Source organism: Tupaia chinensis, unplaced genomic scaffold (genome assembly GCF_000334495.1).
Source record: "Tupaia chinensis unplaced genomic scaffold, TupChi_1.0 Scaffold145396_1, whole genome shotgun sequence".
Classification (NCBI taxonomy): Eukaryota; Metazoa; Chordata; class Mammalia; order Scandentia; family Tupaiidae; genus Tupaia; species Tupaia belangeri.
The window spans coordinates 743,473-760,933 of record NW_006205257.1 but is presented as its reverse complement, the minus strand read 5'-3'; the positions used below and the strand labels follow the sequence as shown (position 1 = coordinate 760,933).

Below are 17,461 nucleotides of genomic sequence, written 5' to 3'. Positions count from 1 at the left end.
TTTTAAGAAAGAAATACTACCAAGAGTCGGCCATGGCAGATGTCACTTTCTCTTTGTAGAGTAGGGGGCTGAGTTCAGGAAGTCAGATGACGTGCCTGTCAGAAGAGCTCTGTGTTCAACAGCTCTTGGACACAAGATAAACACTCTACCACTGCCACTGTCATCGTGCCTGCTGCTCTGCTATTGCTGCTGCTTCCACTACCGCTATTACTGCCACTGCTAGTGGTGCTACTTCCACGAGTACTGCTATTTCTACTACTAGTACTGCCGTTGCTGCTGCTTCTACTGCTACTGTACTGCTACTTCCACTACCACTATTCCATTGCTGTTACTTCTATTACTTTTGTTACTGCTATTTCTATGATTAATGCTATTTGTACTACTATTACTGCTGTTGCTGCTTCTACGACTGCTTTCGCTGCTATTGCTGATACTGCTATCACTGCTACTTCTACTGCTGCTACTTGTACTATTACTGCTTCTACGACTGCTATTGTGGCTACTTCTAGTACCACTGCTGCTACTTCTACCACCACCGCTGCTATTGCTGATACTGCTACTAGCACTGCTACTTCTACTGCTGCTACTTGTACTATTACTGCTTCTACGACTGCTATCGCGGCTACTTCTACTGCTATTGCTGATACTGCTATCACTGCTACTTCTACTGCTACTGCTGCTACTTCTACTACCACCGCTGCTATTGCTGCTACTGCTACGCTCACTGCTACTTCTACTACTGCTCTTGCTCTTGCTGCTAATTCTATTACTCTTCAACTGCCATGGCTACTTCTACTACTTCTGTTATTACTGCTACTTTCTTTTTAGAGAGAAAGATTTTTACTATAGGGTATGTGTGCTCACCAGAGAGACAGAGAGAAATCCCAGAGAAAGCGAGACATCATCCCCAGGGGGAATGGCCACACTGTAGTCCTTCTCCTCCATTCTCCTCGTGGGATTCTGGGCATGCATGCACACACACCAGGCTTGAGTTTTAAGCCGCCTGGTAAAGGACTCAACCCGTGGTTGACTGTGAGGAAGTCCAGCAATGTAACCCTTATGCTCTCTGCTGGTCTCATTACTGCTACTCCTACTACTGCTATTATTACTGCGACTTCTACCACTACTGCTATTGCTGCTTCTACTACTACTATTGCTGCTACTTCTGCCATCACTGCTACTTCTACTGCTCCTGCTGTTGCTGCTAATCCTGTTACTACTTCTACTACTGATATTACTGCCGCTTCTCCTATTACTATGACGGCGCCTACTTCTGCCATTGCTGCACTTCTACTTCTACTGCTGCTACCACAACTGCTATTATTGCTACTTCCGCCACGACTATAGCTCTTGCTGCGTCTACTACTGCTGTTGCTGCTACTTCTACTGCTACTACTGTTGTTGATAATCCTGTTACTACTACCGTTATTACTGCTACTTCTTTTACTAATGCTGTTAGTACTGCTACCTCTACTACTCCTAATCTACTACTGTTACTGCTGCTACTTCTACTCCTACGGTTATTACAGCTAGTTCTACTACTACTTCTTCTACTACTCTACAGTACAGATGGCATTCAGGAAGGTGGTCTTGTCTTCAGTTTAGGCTTTCAGACTAGTCAAGTGTGCTGCCAGGTGGATGGGATAATATCTTTTTTTAAAAGTATTTATTCATTAATTTATTTGAGAGAGAGAGGGAAAGTGAGAAAGCAAGTCACCAGGTCCGGGACTCAAACCATAATCGGCCATGTGGGAGTGTCCAGTGCCTTGACCACCATGCCACCTGCTGGTCCCTGGAACAATATTCCTTTTTTTAAATAATAATTATTTATTTTATTTATTCGTTCATTTATTATTTTATTTTGACCAGAGAGAGAGACAGAGAGAGAGAAAGCGAGAAAGCAAGCTGCCAGGTCCGGGACTCAAACCATAATCGGCCATGTGGGAGTGTCCAGCACCTTAACCACCACGCCACCTGCTGGTCCCTGGAACAATATTCTTTATGGCTGGAGTTGAAAGTTGTTTTGGCAAGCATGCCAGAACACCTTATCAATTTTTGTTTTTCATTTATGTTAGGAGTCCATTTGAAATGTCCAAAAGTTACCTTGGATCTCAGCTACAACAAGAATTTTAGGAGGGGGACCAGCAGTTAGCTGGCTATGTTGCTGGACTCCCATGTAGTCGACCACAGTTTGAGTCCCGGACCCAGTGGCTGAAACTCACACCAGGTGCATGTACGTGCGTGCCCAAGATCCAGAAAGGAGAATGGAGGAGAAGGGACTGCAATGTGCCATCCTCCCTGGGGGATGATTTCTCACTTTCTGTCTCTCTGTCTCTTTCTGTCTTTCTGGTGAACACACGTGCTCTATAGCGAAAACCTCTCCAAAAAAAGAAAACAAAAAGAATTTTAGGAGGCTCCTGGGCTTTAAGAATTTTTTTTAAATTAGGATTTCATTTTTGGACTAATTTTAGGCTTACAGAAAATATGAGTGAAAAGTAGAGAATTCTCATATACTTTTTCACTCCCAAAGTTTTCCCTAGTATTCATAGTCTGCATTATAGCAAAACTTTAAAAAAAAAAAAACAGTTGATGAGCAAATACATCATTTTTAAAAAGAATTATTTATTTAATCTTAAATGTCATTATTATTATTATTATTTTTAAAATTTGCTACAGGGCCAGCATACTCACCAGAGACAGACAGAGTGAGAGAGAGGGAAAGTGAGAAAGCAAGCTTCTAGGTCTGGGACTCAAACCACAGCTGGCTATGTGGGAGTTCAGTGCCCTTACCACCACCACCTGCTGCCCCCACCAATACATCATTTTAAATTTAAATCCGTAGTTTACATTGGGCTTCACTGATCATGGTGTACATGCTTTGGATTTTCACGTGTATCTACCATTATAGTATACAGAATAGTTTCACTGCCCTAAAATCCCCCTGTGCTCCCTCTGCCCACTCATTCCTCTCTACCCTTTCTTGCCCTGAACTGCTGAAAATCACTGATCTTTTTACTGTCTCCATAGCTTTTTCCCTAAAATGCATATATATCAGTCATTGGAAACATACCATATATATCTTAGTGGTTTGGCTTCTTTCATTTAGAAATATATGTTTAAGGTTTCTCTATGTCTTTCCATGGGTTGCTATTTCATTTCTTTTTATTGCTGTATAGTATTCCATTTTGTGGATATACTCCAGTTTAGTTAACCAGTCACTTGTTGAAGGATACCTTGGTTACATCCCAGTTTTGTCAATCTGATACTACGAGTTTTTTGCATGGAGATAAAAAACCTTGACAGGCTTTTTATACCACAATCACCAACTCTCACCCAAGTCCTACAGCTAGCCAGGGCATGCCCAGTATGTTCAGATAGACCCAGGATATGAACCCAGAGCCCTTCCATCTGGCTTCCGACATTGTGCAGCAGTGCCTCTGCTGTCTGAGCCACTGCAGATGGGCCAATCCCCTCACCCCCCTGCATTATTTTGTCTTTGTGTCTGATTCTAAGAAAATGAGATATCCCAGGTGAGGTGGTGGTGGTGGTGGGGTGGTATCTCTACACAGGTGACATTTCTGTGTTATAGCATGACGGCTTTTGCTCAGAGGTGGGACCAGGAAAGAGATGTTGCTAAGATGGGAGCTTCACAAGGAAAGCTTTTTTTGTGTATGTGAACCTTGAGCTAAAACCTCCTGGGACTAAGGCTGGATCTTCTCCAAACCGGCCTTCAACCTATTCAGGGACAAATATACCCTCCATCCAGAATAAGCTGAGACGTAGAATTGAAAGGAGAGCTTGGCTGGTTGGGGTAAGGATAAATCGGAGGAGGCAACTAGGAGGGCTTCTGGCTTGGGTGGCCTTCTCCTACAGGGAGGGGAACCCAGAGATTTCCATTAAAGTGTGCTAGGTCTGTAGTACCTTTGGGATGTCTGAAAAGCAATGGATGCCTTGTAGAAAGTCCAATAAATGAGGGCAGGGGCTTCCTGTTTCCTGGGGTGCCCAGGGTTCTAGCTGCAAAGGGCTGATCATGGAGATCAGTGGCCTAGCGAAGACTTCCTCCTTTTCCACCCCTAGTATCAAAATCCCTTTGATGGTCCGGTGTGCCTTAGGCCAAAGGAAAGGAAAAGTTCATGAAAAACCATTCAAAGAACTAAAATTAATTCCCTCATTTCTCAGCCAGACTGGCTTTGCTCAAGTCTTAGAAAAAGGCAAAGGGGTGGGGGGAACAACAACAAAAATAAAAACCTTGAGAGCAGAAATCCATGGCAACAAGCAACTTCTGTTTATGGATCGCATCGCAGGGAAATTAAGTGGCTGGCTGCTCTGGAGTGAAAGTAAAGGTAAAGGCTTACATACCTATTTACTTGCCAATGACTGAACAAACAGAAAATCCATACTTGTTTGATCTCTTCATGAGAAGTACATTCTTGCATTTTAGTTTGACAAGACATATGCCATGTTGTCTCAGAAGTTTCGAATAAGGTGTCTGACATGCCACTGCGATTGTTGGATTATAAACTGGCTACCTCTCTAGTCTGGATTACCAAGAAGAAAGGAGGACAGCAGGAAAGGGGTGGGTATCACAGGCATTACTTCTATCAACACTTTGTAGTTAAACTTGCTGTCACATTTTCATTTAAATGGTTCACTGCGCTCTTCACTGATTATATATATATATATTTTTTTTTGAGAGGTTTTTGCTATAGGGCACGTGCACTCGCCAAACAGACAGACAGAGACAGAGAGACAGAAAGTGAGAAATCACCCCCCAGGGGGGATGGCCACACCGCAATCCCTTCTCCTCCATTCTCCTCTTGGGATCTTGGGCACGCACTCACATGCGCCTGGCGTGAGTTTAAGTCACTGGGTCCAGGATACAAAACACGGTCAGCTACGTGGGAGTCCAGAAACATAGCCATTATGCTAACTGCTGGTCCCTTCATTGGTTATATACTTTTAAATATATATTTGTTTTCAAACAAACAAAAATAAAATACACTGATCCATATTCAACGAGCTCTAAATATTTTACACATAATTTATTTTAGAATCTCTTTCAGGTTGGTAATTATTTCAGGTTCTTAGAGTATCAGTTGTTCTGCTTCTTGCAGTAGATGCTCTATTATGGTGGTTTGTAATTATGATTGTGAACTCATCTTCAGTAGTGGGGGTTCTCCTCTGGGAGTCTCATGCGCTTGCATTCCAAAAACAACATCAACTGGAGCTCCCGTTAGTGTCAGTGGTGTGACATTTCCACCCTGGATCCCAGCTCATTTCTGACCAGGGCCATCCTGAAGGCCCACCAAAGACAGAATTTACAGATGTGTTTCCAAGAATTCAATCTTTCAGGGACCAGCAGTTAATGTAATGGCTATGTCGTTGGACTCCCGTGTAGTCGACCGCGGTTCAAGTTCCAGACCCGGTGGCTTAAAACTCACACCGGGTGCATGTGCGTGTGTGCCCAAGATCCTGAGAGGAGAACGGAGGAGAAGGGATTGTGGCGTGGCCATCTCCCCTGGGGGGTGATTTCTTGCTTTCTGTCTCTCTGTCTCTCTCTGTCTGTCTGGCGAGCACACGTGCCCTATAGCAAAAAAAACTCTCAAAAAAAAAAAAAAAGAATTCAGTCTTTCAGAAAAACCTAGTTTCAGAGAGAACCAACAACCACAGGTGACTGTGTGTATGTTCAAAGTCATTTCACTCTCACTGGGTACTGATGAACACATATTTTACATCTTTTGCCTCTCCTCCTTGCCCTGACTTTTTTATTTGCTTTTTTGTTTGTTGTTGTAAGTTTATCTATTTATTTTTCTATGAAAGAGAGAGACAAAAAGAGCTACAGAGAATTATTCATCCCCAACAGGGTAGCCATGCCACAATCCACCCTGGCCTCAGCCAGTCCAGATCACAGGCACAAGTAAGCATGCCCATTGCCGGAGACTTTGGTCAATCAACACTTTCATCTGTCAATATCACTCGCGAGCTAAAGAAATTTCTCTCTCATCATAGAGGCAAATAGGGTTTCATGGATTTGCTGTTCCTGTTTGTTTTCCTGTTTACAGCCCGGAAGTTGTAAACATTAGAAAACCATGCTTCCCAGAGTGTGAACAAAAAGAAAACTCTTCACACTGCTGATGTACCTTCCCTTCTATAGACTCATGGGATACCTGGCTCAGTTGTAACACACCACACTTTCTCTGGCTGCCATGAGTAGGACTCAGCAAAGCATGGCTAAAGAGATGGATGGCAGAGAGATGGAGGGAAGGGCCACCCAAAACCTTGGAATTGGGCAAAGGAGGCAGGATACAAGAAGGCACAGACTAGCCCTCCCTGATTCATGAATGATGATTATGGAGGTCCAGAGGAGAAAGGCACCAGGCAAGCCAAATGAAGGGAGACGGGATGGGTGTAAGGTGCGGCAGCTATGCAGGTATGCAGGCGGGAGTCTGGGAGCAGGCTGGTTTCTTCTGGATGGCGTGAGAGGCTGACCCTTTGGAGGTCCCATATCTAACAAGACCAGAGCCCCAGCATCGGCTGGGAAGTGGCCATCATTTTAGCCCCCTTCATGGCGGGAATCCTGGGGCTCTGGCAGCACTGCAGACACGCTGTATTGGCTTGAACTAGAAGATGTTCCTAGACTTGCTCACACAGTAGCTCAGGAAAACTGGTGGCACAGCTAAAGAGAAGCAGCCAAGCCCAGACTGGCTGGGGTCCCTGTGCCTACTCTGCTCAATGATTGCTCCCTCTCAGGGAGCTGTATGTTCTACCTCTTAATTATTTACATGAAATGCCCACATTTGAGTCATGCCTACAGGGATCAGGCCAGAAAAGAGAGGGAGAGCAAAACCCCAGGGACAGGAACAGTGGTGGGGGTGACATAGCCATGTGAAGCCCTGTCACCCAAATAGGACCCTGTGTACTGCAAAACCATAGAATGGAGAGTGAATGGCTGAACGGCTCCATGTGGGGCATCTGTAAATCAGGACCAGGTGACAGAAGAGATACCCAGCTTTAAGGATGTGAGGTGGGCTTTCCATAATACATGCCACACAGCTTTGAGCCCTCCAATGCCCATCAGTTTTCCAGATATTGAATATGCTCAAGTGGAGAAGTGTTCACTTGGGTGAGGGGCTGCATGGAGTAAGTGCACAACACGTGTTCACTGTTCATTCTGTTACTCAACCAGTATTTGTAGCATGTCTTCCAAGTGGCAGGGTGGGGGTCAGTGTGAATGGTTCAGACCAAGCCACTGATCTGTCCTCGTGAAGTTCACATTCAGGCAGGGTATCAATAAAACAGCAAATACTCAAGATAATTTCAGTCATCATTCTGAATACTATACAGACAGTAACAGGAGCTGGCAGGTGGCATGGTTGTTAAGGGTGCTGGACTCCCATATGGCTGACAGCGGTTCAAGTCCTAGACCCGGTGGCTAGCTTTCTCACTTTCCCTCTCTCTCTCTCTCTCACTCTGTCCCTCTTTGGTCAAATGAAAATAAATAAATGAAGTTAAATAAAATATTTCCTTGAAAAAAATTTAAAAGAAAATAATAAATATTAGTGGAATACAAAGTGACACTGGGGTAGGGGGGCAGGACAGAGTTAGAACAGAAAAAGTGCCTTTTAACAAGGTGGTTTCAAGCTGTGATCTAAATGACAAGGAGAAGCAGAACGATAGAAATCAAAGGGAAGAAGTTCCCAGACAGTGAAGCAGCCAGTACAAAGGTCCTGAGGCAAGAAAAGGGCTTGAAGAGTTCCAAGGAGTGCAGCGACTAGGGTGGCTGAAGCCTTTGGGAAGGAGAAAGCTGGAGCTGGAAAGGCACAAACGTGGAGCGGGGGCAAGGGTAGCCCAGCCGCAGGACACGATCTCAGCTAGAGTCTGAGTACAAGAGGACATCATTACACAGTTTTAAACTGGGAATTACATGATCCAAATCATTTTTTAAGAAGTCCCTTTGGACGCTAGCAGGTGGCGTGATGGTTAAGGGCAGTGGACTCCTGCATGACCTACTGTGGTTTGAGTCCCAGACCTGGTAGCTTGTTTTCTCACTCTGCCCCTCTCTGGTCAAATTAAAATAAATAAATAAAATAAAATAATTCAAAAATAAATTTAAAAAAAGAAGTCCTCTCTAGGGGCCAACAGGTGGCATAATGATTATGTCACTGAACTCCCACATGGCCAACTGAGGTTCAAGTCTTGGACAAGTGGCTTGAAACTCACACCAGACCCATGTGTGTGCATATCTAAGATCCTGAGAAAAGAATGGAGAAGGGATTGCAGCATGACCATTCCCCAGGGGGTGATTTCTCACTTTTCCTCTCACTGTCTCTTTCTCTCTCTCTCTCTCTCTCTCTCTTTGGTGAGAGTGTGCACCTTAGGGTAAAAACTCTCAGGAAAAAAACAAACAAACAAACAAACAAACAAACAAAGAAGTCCCCTCTGGCTGTGTGTGAAGAATGGGTTCTAGAGGACCAGAGAATGACAGAGGACCAGGTACAGAGTACCAGGGAGAACACTGTCACATCTGTCCAACGGAGAGGGAATGGAGGCCCAAGCTAGATGGCAAAGAGAGCTTATACCCCTGTTTTGGACTACTTCCCCAAATTACTTGACAGTAGAACCCCACTATGCTTTTAATGTATTCCCCAAAGTTCACGTACTGGAAACTTAATCCCAGTGCAGCAATGTTAAGAGGTGGGACCTTTAAGAGGTGATTCAGTCATGAGGGCTCTGCAGTTCAGTGCCATTACCCAATCATAGGAGTGGCTTCCTGATAAAAAGATGAGTTCAACCTCCTTCCCATCACTCTCCCTCACTTATTCTTCCTTGCCCTTCCATCTTCTGCCATGGGATGATACAGCCAGAAGGCTCTTGCCAGATGCAAGTCCCTTGACTTTGGACTTTCCAGCTTCCAGAACAGTATGAAATAAGTTTCTTTTCCTTATAAATTATCCAGTCTGTGGTATTCTGTTATAGACTAAGACAAAGCCTTTTACCCTATAGCTCCCTTTCAGCTGTTTTTACACCATGGGTGTTCCATGGAACACATTTTTGGAAGTACGGATGCTTTCTCTCCCCACTTCAGCCTAATTTTTATTCATGAGCCATCTTTGCTGGTTTTGTCCAGACCAGTTGGTCTGGGCATGAGCTTCTATACTATGTTTACTTGATTAAAGAAGTCAATTATTTTAGAATGTTGGGACGCTTTAGGCAATGCCTATTTCTTTCTTAACATATGGACTCAGTAAAGAATTTAGAAAACTAACCAACTAAATAATAAATATTAGTGGAATACAAAGTGACACTGGGGTAGGGGGGCAGGACAGAGTTAGAACAGAAAAAGTGCCTTTTAACAAGGTGGTTTCAAGCTGTGATCTAAATGACAAGGAGAAGCAGAACGATAGAAATCAAAGGGAAGAAGTTCCCAGACAGTGAAGCAGCCAGTACAAAGGTCCTGAGGCAAGAAAAGGGCTTGAAGAGTTCCAAGGAGTGCAGCGACTAGGGTGGCTGAAGCCTTTGGGAAGGAGAAAGCTGGAGCTGGAAAGGCACAAACGTGGAGCGGGGGCAAGGGTAGCCCAGCCGCAGGACACGATCTCAGCTAGAGTCTGAGTACAAGAGGACATCATTACACAGTTTTAAACTGGGAATTACATGATCCAAATCATTTTTTAAGAAGTCCCTTTGGACGCTAGCAGGTGGCGTGATGGTTAAGGGCAGTGGACTCCTGCATGACCTACTGTGGTTTGAGTCCCAGACCTGGTAGCTTGTTTTCTCACTCTGCCCCTCTCTGGTCAAATTAAAATAAATAAATAAAATAAAATAATTCAAAAATAAATTTAAAAAAAGAAGTCCTCTCTAGGGGCCAACAGGTGGCATAATGATTATGTCACTGAACTCCCACATGGCCAACTGAGGTTCAAGTCTTGGACAAGTGGCTTGAAACTCACACCAGACCCATGTGTGTGCATATCTAAGATCCTGAGAAAAGAATGGAGAAGGGATTGCAGCATGACCATTCCCCAGGGGGTGATTTCTCACTTTTCCTCTCACTGTCTCTTTCTCTCTCTCTCTCTCTCTCTCTCTTTGGTGAGAGTGTGCACCTTAAGGTAAAAACTCTCAGGAAAAAAACAAACAAACAAACAAACAAACAAACAAAGAAGTCCCCTCTGGCTGTGTGTGAAGAATGGGTTCTAGAGGACCAGAGAATGACAGAGGACCAGGTACAGAGTACCAGGGAGAACACTGTCACATCTGTCCAACGGAGAGGGAATGGAGGCCCAAGCTAGATGGCAAAGAGAGCTTATACCCCTGTTTTGGACTACTTCCCCAAATTACTTGACAGTAGAACCCCACTATGCTTTTAATGTATTCCCCAAAGTTCACGTACTGGAAACTTAATCCCAGTGCAGCAATGTTAAGAGGTGGGACCTTTAAGAGGTGATTCAGTCATGAGGGCTCTGCAGTTCAGTGCCATTACCCAATCATAGGAGTGGCTTCCTGATAAAAAGATGAGTTCAACCTCCTTCCCATCACTCTCCCTCACTTATTCTTCCTTGCCCTTCCATCTTCTGCCATGGGATGATACAGCCAGAAGGCTCTTGCCAGATGCAAGTCCCTTGACTTTGGACTTTCCAGCTTCCAGAACAGTATGAAATAAGTTTCTTTTCCTTATAAATTATCCAGTCTGTGGTATTCTGTTATAGACTAAGACAAAGCCTTTTACCCTATAGCTCCCTTTCAGCTGTTTTTACACCATGGGTGTTCCATGGAACACATTTTTGGAAGTACGGATGCTTTCTCTCCCCACTTCAGCCTAATTTTTATTCATGAGCCATCTTTGCTGGTTTTGTCCAGACCAGTTGGTCTGGGCATGAGCTTCTATACTATGTTTACTTGATTAAAGAAGTCAATTATTTTAGAATGTTGGGACGCTTTAGGCAATGCCTATTTCTTTCTTAACATATGGACTCAGTAAAGAATTTAGAAAACTAACCAACTCGCTAAGAAAATATTCATTGACAGAGCCAGCTTCCTGATGGAATGTTCTGGAGGATGATGTCAGAAGTGGGGACAACACTCTACCTATGAGCAACCCCCGTCTCTTCCCTTGGTTTTGTTTTCTGGATCAGGTGAATTCTGCAAAAGTGACATCACTATGGCGGTTCAATGGTGACTTCAAGTGCAAATTCCATACTTTAAAAATACAGGCCATTATTCTAATCAGAATAATTACTAATTCGATATGTGCTGAGAGTTCAAGAGAGATGATTTGCCTGTGGTGGGATCAATTATCATACCTCACTACACTGCAGAGTGCTTCCTTCATCACCAAGAGCAATAGATTTTGCACTAAAGCTTCTCACCTAAGTCCTACTGTTATACATCATCTGCAAAACATGACACAAATGTAAGCATCTTAGAAAACACTTACATGTACACATGTCAATGGTGGGAAAAGAAACTAAACTGAAATCAGCAAAGTCGCTGCTCTTCAGGGAATGAACAAAAGGTAACTCTGCAAACAAAGAGGCAGCAGCGTCAACAGTCAGGATGGTTTACCGTTCCACACTGTGCCCAGGACTAATGTCAAATGATGTCACAGGCTCCATGATGGCAGCTTCACAGACGCTAGCTCCAGGCTCAGTTCTGTTGCTGGGCCCAGGGACACATGTTAGAGCCCATCAGGACATCATACAAAATGCATCTCGTGCTTCCAGATTGACACGGTATTTGAGAATTAAATCAATGGCTTCCTCCTATAATCCTTGGAGGTACCATAACTGAAATGTCTTGAGATATGCTGTGTTTGGATTACTGGAATATGTTAGAATTAATATATTAAAACTTAGGACCAGCAGTTAACGTAATGGCTATGTCGCTGGATTTCCATGTAGTCAACCGAGGTTCATGTCCCGGACTCGGAGGCTTAAACTATCTCCGGGCACATGTGCATGTGTGCCCAAGATCCCGAGAGGAGAATGGAGGAGAAGGGATTGCGGCATGGCCATCCCCCCGGGGGGTGATTTCTCGCTTTCTGTCTCTCTGTCTCTGTCTGTCTGTCTGGTGAGCGCACGCACCCTATAGCAAAAACCTCTCCCAATAAATAAATAAATAAATAAATAAATAAGAATTAATATATTAAAACTCAATTATGGGGGCCAGCAGGTGGTGCAGTGGTTAAGACACTGGGCTTTCACACAGCTGACCCCAGTTCAAGTCCTAGACCTGGTGGCATGAAAATTACACTGGGCGTGTGTGTGTACATGCCCAGAATCCTGAAAGGAAAATGAAGGAGAAGGGACTGCGGCATGGCCCACCCCACCCCCGCCCCACCCCAGGGAGTGATTTCTCACTTTCTCTTTCTCTGGCAAGCACTCATGCCCCATAGCAAAAATCTCTAAAAAAATAAAATAAATATCCATTAAAAAAATACAAAACAAAGCTCAATTATGGGAGCCAGCAGGTGGCATCGTGGTTAAGGTGCTGGACTCCCACAAGGCCGACCACAGTTCAATGCCAGACCTGGCAGCTTGTTTTCTTACTTTCTCTCACTCTCTCCCTCTCTCTCTCTCTAGTGAGTATACATACCCTGTAGCAAATTAAAAATTAATAATAATGATAAATAAAATAGAATAAACCTGTAAAACAACAACAACAACAGTTAGGATCACTTGGAAGGCCCATCTGCTTTTGCCCCAACCCGTGCAACGTACAATCTCTTGCTCTGGAAATACAGGGGAAGGACAAAGAAAACACATGGCTCGGGGGTTTTGCTACATTTCTAAGGTCAAACAGGAGGAAACATTCAGGCTCAGGATGTAGAAGGTATTGTATAGCCAGGCAGGCGCTTACCTCCCCACCTGGAGAACTCAGAGGAGTTTAGCTTGTGGTTTTTCAAGGTGCTACATTTCTAAGGTCAAACAGGAGGAAACATTCAGGCTCAGGATGTAGAAGGTATTGTATAGCCAGGCAGGCGCTTACCTCCCCACCTGGAGAACTCAGGAGTTTAGCTTGAGGCTTTTCAAGGGCATGTGGTTGGTTCTTTTCTTTTGCCTCATCTGAGCTAACTCTTGTTTCCACATCTGTGGCAAAGAGAGAGAGAGAGAGAGAGAGAGAGAGAGAGAGAGAGAGAGAGAGAGTTGTTCTCCAAATTCTCTTTCCACGTTACTTTAGGACTATCCACTGGCATGTGCTCACAACCCACGGGGAGAACATACACCTCAGCATACACCTTCCAGAGACCTCCAGCTGCACGCCAAAACAGCGGTTTGCTTGAGACTTTGCATGTGATTTGAGATCTTACACTCTTGACAGTGGCTTTCATTTCTGGGCAACACTGATGCTTTTCTAAGGATTCTCTAAGTGGTGGCACTACAGAGAGATGCTAGTGGCCCAACGGTGGGATGAAGCTCGGTTTAGCAGCACAAGTCAATTTATCCCTCTCTAGGTTTCCTCCAAGTGTCCAGGAGCCACAGAGAACTCTTAAAAATTGGTAGGAGAAAGAAGATTTCCCTGGGGAGTACCATGAGGAGGCATGATACATGTACAGGGGGTCTAGGGCAGGGACAATGTTAGTGCCATCTGGCCCCTGAGCGGGTGTCATGGCGACTGAAGCCAGCACAGAGGAGGAACTGGATGGAGGTGGACAAGGGGAGGTGTAGAGGTGATATTGGGGTGTTCTGGGGCATTGCACCGGTAGCAGCTTATTCACTGATGCCAAGGAGGGTTGGTCCTAGTGAGACGGGCCTGGCTGGAGAGCAGAGGATGGAGAAACAGTGAGGAACGAGGCTCGACCTACGATTCTCAAAGAAACCTGAGGCTACTGGGAGCAGGCAGTCCAAAGACCACCAGAAGGAAGCACTTTGCTATTGCATAGGATAAGGCTCTGGAGAGGCAAGGCTGGCACGAGAGTATTTACCTGGCACCATCAGCACCCTGACCTGGCTTCACAGATGAAGCCAGTAACTTATTCTCAGAGTGGCAGTTGGAGAAACTGAGGTGGGGTTAGCGTCAAAACACAGGGTGCTCTCACTCACGATAGCCCTTCCTCGCCACACGATCCTTCACTGCTATGGAGCAGGTGTGTGTGATTCTGAAAGGGGCTGGTGGGCCATAGCCTGACCCCAGAAATACGGGGCCAGTGTCCTGTGGGAGCTCTGTGTCAGGGCTTTCACAGGCTGTCCTCCAGTGGCACCAGGGACCTCAAAGTGGCTCACACACACTGCATCTGGCTGTTCTCTGAATCAGAAAACTCAGCCCCAAGACAATGTGGCAGTTGAATAGCTTAAGCCAAGTCGCAGGCCCAGTTTCTTCAGTAAGAATTCTTTACCCTGAAGAGCTTTCAGGCTTCATAATCCATCACTCAGCGTCTGCCATCCAATCAAATGATTCAAAACAACACGAAAACCAAAAACGAAAGGAACTTTTTCTCAGGCAATAGCCAGTTTTCCATGCAGGTCTAAAACTTCCTGGGAGATTCAGAATCCAGCCTTTTCCTTTCTGGGCACCTGCTCAGCAGAACTAAGGGCAGCTCTGGCCAGGGACTGTGGAACAAACAGAGAGAACCCAAGAATCAGAGAAAGGGGAAGGGGCTGTGGGGCACACGGAAAGCCCACAGCCTTTTCTGTCCTGGCAACTCATGGTCGGTTTTCACCTGGAATATCTTTGGCCTATGTCCAGATGAAATGCCAGTTAGAAAGCTGTGCCGGCTCGCCTCTTCTGGCCAGGCAGCCACAGTGGTGAGCTCTAATCATTTACAAAGGTCACGATCAGGAGCGAGCCCCGAAGCAGTCATTTAGAATTCGATTGATCCCTATTTGTAGTCAGGGGAAGAAAATGGGCACTTGGACTGTATTGTAATTAGGAGGCTTCCAGGCAACTGTAAATAGATGTGCAATCGCGACACTGGCACATACCTGGGAGAAGAAATGATTGCTCTGGCATAGCGCCTTGTTAGGAAAGGTTGAAGATAAAATAGCACATAAAAAAAAAATCAATCATCTTTCAGCTCATTTGCCTTGCTCACCACCCATCAGGTTATCACAATGATCCGATGTCTGCTGAATATATTAAGATGAGGGTCTACTTGCTGAAAGGGATCACCCAGATCAGCAAAGGTCTCAAACTCAGTGGGGACTCCGGAGAGCTGACATTTGGAGTTGGGTGGGCTCCAGGGGCTTGGAGCACAAAGGAAGAGCCTCGGGGTGGCTCTCTTGGAAACTCTTGCTGAGGGACAGTTTCCCCCGGAGCTCTGGAGAACGTCAGCGCCCCTCCCGGTGGCACTGTGAAAACCATCTCAGTGCACACCCTGCTGGGGAAAGCGATCTGGGAGGAGGGTCTGCTTGTCCTGCGAGTGGCTGGTGGGCGCGATCTGGGAGGAGGGTCTGCTTGTCCTGCGCGGGGCTGGCGTGTCCTGTGCTGCTTGCGGATTTGATATCCGTAACCTTAATCTTCAGTTAAACCTCACCCCTAGAAATAAATATTATCAGGTCGCATTTACCAATGAAGAAACAGAGGCACAGCAAGGTCATATGGAAATACATGCAAGGCTGGGCCCAGAGCTGGTTGGGGATGGAGACCAGGGGTCTGGCTGCCCCACCCTGATGAGGGCAGGGTCTGGCAGTGCCCACTGTCCAGCTCTACTCTGCCTCCTTTCCACACCCATGAAGAAACACTCTCTTTGCAGCTTTAGGAACCTGCAAAGCACTAGGCAGAAATGACACTTGCAAGTGTTCCCATGGGGGCTGGAGGGCCTTCTCAGTCTACTTTATGAGGCTGTCAGTCTGGGGTTAGGGGGAGGGCTCACCTGCCTCTAATGCTCCATCTGGCCACTCCCACCTTCCGAGCCATTAGATATAGTGGCTTGTGTGTGGTGGAGCCCCACCCTCTAGTCCCCCCGTCGGCCCCCCCCCCCCTCCCGAGCCATTAGATATAGTGGCTTGGTGTTGGAGAGCACCCAGACCACCTCTGCCAGGATTGGCAGACTGTCTCCCAAGAAGGAAGCCTATTAAACCTAGATCCTCCCACAGTGTTAGGCCACGGGATATGGGTTGGGTGCTGAGCGAAGGGCGTCCCATCAGCCAGACGACAGTGTCAAAGGGGACAGCCCATCTGGGAACTGATCTGCCACCATGAAGCAAGCACGTCAAAGGGCCCCATGTTATACTGCGGTCATCCTACTTCTAAAACTGTCTCCGTGGGTGCCCTACACCACCCTCACCTGAGGTCACCTGGACGCTGTGCCTTCTCACCTAGGGGTTTCAGGTGGACACCGTGGCGAGCAGATGAGTCTCAACAGGACCCCATCAGGAGTCACTTTACATTCTCCCTTCTAACTAGTTCTCAAAAGGACTAGGTGAAAGCCAGGGTGGCGGGGAATGACTGTCCCCAGAAACGGGCTTCACACCCACCTTGGGGAGCACTCACACTCTGAAAGGTCTATGACAGTAACGAGGTGATTTGTGTAAAGTCTACTCCTATTCAAGGCACTTTCTCCAAGACCAATCAAAACAATGAACTAATTGACGGGGTCCTCTTAAACAAGCATAATACCTGTTAACAACACACACCCGATAGATACGGTACCTGTGAACTGATGCTAGGCAATTATCAAGTTTCTACTCTATTTAATACGACACATTACATCACTATGCGGCACAGCCCCCTTAGAAGTGGTAATTCCATCCGTCTGTGCACTGTGAAGCCAGTAGTGATCACAACTGCTAACCCAGCATGTCTATGCCTGCCACGCTTGTCTTTGCTCAGATCTCTCCCCATCGCCAGCCTGGGCGCCTCCTCACCAGCCTCCCTGCCCTTACTCTTGCCCACTTCCTAACGTCAAAGTGACCTCTTAAAAATGTAAATCGGGGGGATTGGCAGTTAGCATATTGGCTATGTCACTGGACTCCCATGTAGTTGACCATGGGAGTCCTGGACCTGGTGGCTTAAACTCATGCCGGGTGTGTGTGCATGCGTGCCCAAGATCCTAAGAGGAGAGTGGAGAAGGGATTGTGGTGTGGCCATCCCCCCTGGGGGCTGATTTCTCGCTTTCTGTCTCTCTGTCTCTCTCTGTCTTCCTGGCGAGCACAAGCACCCGATAGCAAAAACCTTCCCCCGCCCCCCCCAAAAATAGATGTGGGGCCAGCAGGAAGGGTGATGCTTAAGGTGCTGGATTCCCACATGGTCAACTGTGGTTCAAGTCCCGGACACTGCCGCTTGAAAAGCACATCGGGCACATGTATATGCATGCCTAAAATCCCAATAGGAGAATGGAAGAGAAGGGACTGCGGTGTGGCCATCCTCCCTAGGGTGATTCCTCTCTCTCTCTCTGGTAAGTGGACAGCCTATGACAAAAACCTAAAAAAAATAAATAAATAAAGCAAATCATATCATGTCATTTTCTACTTCAAAAGCTCTAATAGTTTGGGACCAGCAGTTAGCATAATGGCTATGTCGCAGAACT

At 46.0% G+C, this 17,461-nt stretch overlaps 1 long non-coding RNA gene across 2 annotated transcripts in view; it reads right to left on the bottom strand.

The window, feature by feature from the left end:
• LOC102489098 (uncharacterized) overlaps positions 1–12,895 on the bottom strand; it is a 53,655-nt gene extending 40,760 nt beyond the window's left edge. For both annotated transcript variants that reach the window (XR_337322.1, XR_003547805.1), the window contains exon 1: positions 12,853–12,895. This is a non-coding gene — a long non-coding RNA (uncharacterized LOC102489098). The remainder of the gene's footprint in view (positions 1–12,852) is intronic.
• Positions 12,896–17,461: the final 4,566 nt, after the last annotated feature.